The sequence below is a fragment of the Nicotiana sylvestris genome, chromosome 6 (genome assembly GCF_000393655.2).
Source record: "Nicotiana sylvestris chromosome 6, ASM39365v2, whole genome shotgun sequence".
NCBI classification, from domain to species: Eukaryota; Viridiplantae; Streptophyta; class Magnoliopsida; order Solanales; family Solanaceae; genus Nicotiana; species Nicotiana sylvestris.
The window spans coordinates 97,914,219-97,920,072 of record NC_091062.1 but is presented as its reverse complement, the minus strand read 5'-3'; the positions used below and the strand labels follow the sequence as shown (position 1 = coordinate 97,920,072).

The 5,854-nt window shown below is 35.5% G+C and overlaps 1 long non-coding RNA gene across 1 annotated transcript; it reads right to left on the bottom strand.

Moving 5' to 3' along the window:
• Positions 1-496: 496 nt before the first annotated feature.
• On the bottom strand, positions 497-2,150 carry LOC138872110 (uncharacterized). Its single transcript, XR_011400541.1, has 2 exons — positions 1,724-2,150; positions 497-740 (listed from the first exon to the last, which is right to left on the bottom strand). It is a non-coding gene; the product is annotated as an uncharacterized lncRNA (long non-coding RNA).
• Between the last annotated feature and the right edge of the window lie 3,704 nt (positions 2,151-5,854).

Genomic DNA, 5,854 nt, shown 5'->3' with positions numbered 1-5,854 from the left:
GAAAAATTATGCAAATAAATGTTGGACCAATTTTACCTATTTTTAAAGAAATGAGCCAACTTCTTGTTAAAAAATATATGGGCCAGCTTGTATGGAGCTTTTGGGCTGCTGGAATTTATTATTAAAATAGGCCAAGAAATGAATTTCAATTGGTCCAATGCTATATAGAAGAAAAGGGGTAATTTTGTTGTTCAAAGGTAAATGGGCCAACTTTTATCTTTGATTCAATAAGGCCCAATGTTGATACAATCTTAGCTCTTTACTTAGTTTGAGTTCATGACCATTAACTATATAGTCACAATTGTATAAACGCCCACTTTACAAAAATAGCCATTTTTGCAAATCCGGCAAAATGGCCAGATTCACAAAGATATTATCACAACATTCCTAGAAGCATATGTTGGCAGTGAAATTTCAGCAACTAAAACGAACTCATGTTATGTGTTATACACCTAAAGTCATTCATGGCATACTTAGCATTGTTACTCGGATATAATAGCTTGAAAACATGCTTAAAAAATCCATAAACGACTTACATATCACATTCAAAAACTTACAACTCAATATTCAAGTATTATGAAGGACTATATTCACATTATCACATGTTTGATACATAACAATAACATACAAGCTCTTTTGTTGTCAAACTATTCATCACATCAAACACATTTAAATGGTGCAACATGTTCAAGTTGTTCCCATTGCTGAAAATACGTACATTACGAGTCTTAAAGGATTACCTGGTAGCAAAAGAATAAACAGTAGTTCAGCAACTAAAGCAACATAAAAACAGCAGCAAATCCAGCAGCAAATCCGTGTTAAAACAACCCGAAAACTTAGAGAGGGAACCCAGAAACGAACTCTAAAGAGGACTTATACTTTTCTAAAAGTTTGCACTCTAAGATTAACTCCCAAAGCTCACCATTTCAGCTTACTTTTCATGGGTTCAACTGCTGATTTTTTTTTTTTGTGACAAAGCAATTATAAAAAATGCCCCTGGAAGTGTGATGGAGTCCCCCCAAAGTGAGGAAAGGGCAGCCCTTAAATAGCCAAAGTTGGACAGATTTTGGTTCACCAAATGTCTGTCCGACAAAAACTGACATTGTGTGCTAAACACTATTCAAAATTTGTCCAAAGGTCAAAGGAAATCTACTATGTTAGAAACAAAGAGAAAAAAATATCATTTCAGCCACCCTAACTAGTAAAAGTAGGCTACTAGCACCCTATTTTGTGATAAAATAACATAAACTTCAGATTTTAACAACATCAATATCACCCTGTTGATTCAAACTAAACCAAGTATTAAAACATGTAATTAAACTTCACACATGTGTTATGAACCAATAGTAAGCAAACAAAAATTAACTATTAAAGCCAAACGAAACGCACGCTATCGCTGGAGCGATTTAATAAAACCAACAAGACAAACATAATCAAAAATGAATTAAATGAAGAAACAAGATAGAAACTAACTTTAACTAAAAAAATCAAATAATTAATAGCGGGGCAGGATTACGATTTTACCATATACTCTCAAGCATTTCCTCACTACCTCACTTTAATCAACACAAAGCTATTTTATTACTTCAACAAGTGCAAAAATAGAAAAATTAACATTCCAAAACTTCAAAAACTAATGCTAAAATAATTAATAATAAAAAATAAAATCTGAAAAATAAAAATAAAAATAAAAAATCAGCCATGAAAAAGAATAGGATTTTACCATTTTACAATTCAAGTGGCCGAAAAAATGGTGGTATCCCAAAAGAGGGTGTTCGGGGAGGTCGCCGGAATTTGGCCAGATTTTGGTCGCCGGATTTTCAGGGTGAAATTAACATTAATAGCTAGGTCTTGAGGAGCTCTATCCATTGATGTAGGTATTGTGGGCGTGGTAGTGGTTGGAGCTTCAATAATTTGGGCAAAAAAGTGATGGAAAAGTTTCCTAGATCTAAGATGCAAGGGGTTTGAGGGATTTTTGAAGGATTTGGTTTGGAGATATGGAAAGAGAAAGTTGTGGAGATTACATTGTGTGAATTTGGAGGTGTTTGGAGGTGGTCCGCCGGCGGCGGCGATTTCCGGCCGGCGGCGGTGGGGCAGCGGCTTGGGGGGAGAGAGAAGAGTGAGAGATGAGAGGGAAAGAAGAGAGAGGAAATAATGGGGAAATGGGGCAAATTTTTAGGGATTTTAGGCTTTAAATACCGAGGATGAAGATCAAACTAGGACCGTTAGATTAAATCAAGATGGGTGGATGAGATTGAATCTTGTCACTTAGCCAAAACGACGTAGTTTCAAGACAAAACTACGTCGTTTTAAGCTCTTCTTGGCAGCCCCCTTTTGGACCGAGTTTGGGCTCTTTGGGCTCAAATTTTGGCACAATTTTGGCACAATTTTAATTAAATTACACTAGCCCAAACCCTACCCCATTTATCAAACCATTACTCAACTCTTAAAACCTATACATACACAAATAAGGACAAACACACACACACACATACATATTATATATATATATATATATATATATGGCAAAAATTAGGCATTTACAAGTACTTGAAGTATTTAACTGGAAATAGGTTTCGTTGAGGTGTTTAGTTGATCGTTGGGAACTATGTATTTCTCCTTATGAATACTTATCCCACCAGCCAAAAAATAAATTCGTTCTCATAACTTCTTCTGTTGACTCTTTATCTTTTCACTCTCTTCAAGAGTCTGTTTTTCATTTATTCTGAATTCCAAGTACTGCCACAGATTACATATCCAACTTTGTTTGTTCCATTCATATGTAGGAATATTAATATCAATATTCGTGATATGCATGGTGGAATGTTAAAACTTTTGGTTTCAATATCTGGGAATTGATTAGGAATATAAATTTCCCCTACTTTGGCCCTAGAAAAGGTATATAATGCCGACGTTAAAAGTGATGCTTGCGATGTGTGAAATTTTAGTAGAGCGAAGAGCAAGAGAAAGTTATATGGAGTAGTAAATTTCTTCATGGCGGGGTTGCTGGGAGTAAATATTAGAAATTCCTACAGCTAAGCCAATAAGTCATCTCATCAAAAATTCCAACACGTTTTAGCCACCAATATAATTCACATTTGCTTGGCTGTTTTTTCTAATTCATTGGATACTTGCTACCTTCCAGCAATGTAGGCGTTAGGTAATTGTGTCCCCCAAGCTTTAAACAGATGGAAATCTTGTGCCAAACTATACCTTGTGGAGTTACATGAACATAGATTGTAGAAGCAATCCAAGTTATTATATACGATCAAAATCAAAAAGTTCGATTTCGAAGCATTAAATTGAGCTATAATTTCGAGTCCGGGTGACTCGAGGTAGAGGTCATACCTGGTTGGGGAACACGTACCTCGAGGAAGCAGATCGAAGACCAGGCTCGACCTATATCGAGGGCAGTGCATTCTCGGGGGCAATAAAGAAACAGCGAGAATTTCTCAAGGACACGTGGATCAAAGCATAAATTAAATGATAAGAGTTGTACAAAAGGGTACAGGCCCGTACTAGGTTGTTATACATATGTACCAATAGAATTCTTTACCTCAATTAGGAATGTACTATATTGGGGTTTTCTCCTCCTATATAAAGGGGACCCCAATCATTTAGATCACACATTATTCAATGCAATAGAATATCCTACTCTGTTGTCTCTTGTTTAACGTGCTCAACAAGTGTTCTTCAGCTTTATTGCTTTTTACTTTATTGTTCATACTTCATTGATCTTAGCTGACCTCAAGACACCCAAGAAGGTCAAGCTCGAGGTCCTCACTGATATAGCAACACTTGTTTGGTTCATTAATTTTTCTTATTTAAACTTAATATTACTTGTATATTCATTAGTATTAGAATAAATCACATATATCTTTAAAATCACAAAATACATCTAATTATTACCCTCTTTTTCGAGGTAAACAGTTATAAAAAACTAGTCTAGTCCTACAACCAGATTTCTTGATTACCTGATTCTGTTCGCTCACAAAGTTAATGATATCTTTCCTTCTCAATATTGTGGTGCAAGTGACGTTTCAAATTCTCAAGGACTTTATAAAAAAAAAACATCAAATGATAATCATAAAGTCGATTCAACCTTCTAGCAACTGCAGTCGTTACAGAGTACTTGAATTGTTTCGAGCCATGAACTGTGAAAATTACCTAAGTTAAAGTATCACTGATTACTTACATAAGTAGTTTATTTGCATCCAATTTACTATTGAAGGAGAAAAGTAAATTTTAAATTAATTAGATAAGTCGTAATTGGCATCAACCATTATTGATGAATAAAAAGAACTGAGAATGTAATTCTTGTTGGAAGTGAGAATTTTGAACTAAAAAAAGTTCTCCATATCTCCTATCTCGCTAGAGTTTTCCCGTCTGATTTCCAGTAACCGCACCTTACCCTGTTTCCATGTGTATGCCGCGCTTCAATACTGAAAGAGGTAATGCATAACATTGCACTCGCGAATTAGCAGGTAGAGAGCCAAGTGGGTTTTTGTTTCTGTTTTCCAGCTGTAATTATCCTATTTTCATTGACATGCTAACCTTCTCCATTCGTTCCAATTTTATCAGATGTCTTGAAGGGACGGCATAACATAATGGTTGTGTACACGGCATACACACATCACTAGATACGGACATTTGATAGGGGAGAAAACATACTTGTTGCATAGTTGCATAACGTTAAAAGTGTATCTCAACGTACCATTCCCGAATGCACTAATGATAAATTTTCTTTTAACATGTAGTTAAGAGTAAGGTTTGCAGTGAAAATATCACTGACGCAAATTGTGAAGATATTTTTACAGAGCAAAAAACCCACTGCATGATATTGGCATGTGTACCTACCAGTAAATGGCATAAGCTCACGAGTGCAACCATGGAATGGAAAAAGGAAAGATTTGGTAAATGCCACCCACTCAAAGCCGGTTATATATCAAATTGCCCGTGATTCACTGGATCAAACTACAATCGAAACAGAAACCAACTTCTAATGGCATTTCGAAGAAACAAGTTAAATCAGGGGTATGTTCATTCGAATCATCACAAACAATAGGCAACCCAATTTCTTTCTCTAGATATTCAATTGCAAGAAGCTGAAAATAAGTGAACAAGGAAACAATACCAAGATGAACAGAATAGAGCTCTATTAAATTCACAGCTGAAACTAAACACACCAGAAATCAACTTAGAGTGCATTTGAAACCAGAAGGGAGAAATTACTTCTACTTCTACAAGAGGTAATGGAAGGTGAATCCAGCATAGAGGTACACCCACTGCCTCAAACTACAATAAGATATATTACTACTCAAACTAGTTGAAGTTTACTAATATAAATCCTTCAAGTTCATTCTGCTACAGCTGCACTCCTTTCATTAGCTACTCAATAATCTGTCCTTGGATTTTCTAAAATTAGGGATCCTCTAAATATCCCATGTATCCTCTATCGTCCAATCTATAACCAAGTTCAAAACACTCCTGATAAATACCGGGCCTAATGTAAGTGTGCCAATAACAATTAACCTTAACCCAAGTGAGTTCCTTTTGCCAACAAGGATTCTTGATTTCTGTTCCATGCTTAGTCTCTATGGACTGAAAGAAATTGTTCCATGTAACTTTAAGACTACATACATTTAACATACATGCATTTGTGCATCAAAACTTATAGAGATGACTGTATATGGCACTCCTATATTATCATGTGTATCCGGTATCCAGATTCCTGTGCTTTCTTCAGTCACATGCTAATCAATAGAAAAGCCATACTTCCCCAGAATATACGCAGAGACAAATTTTACAGAGCTGAATATACAAATGCATAACTAAATGAATCTTAATCATCCCA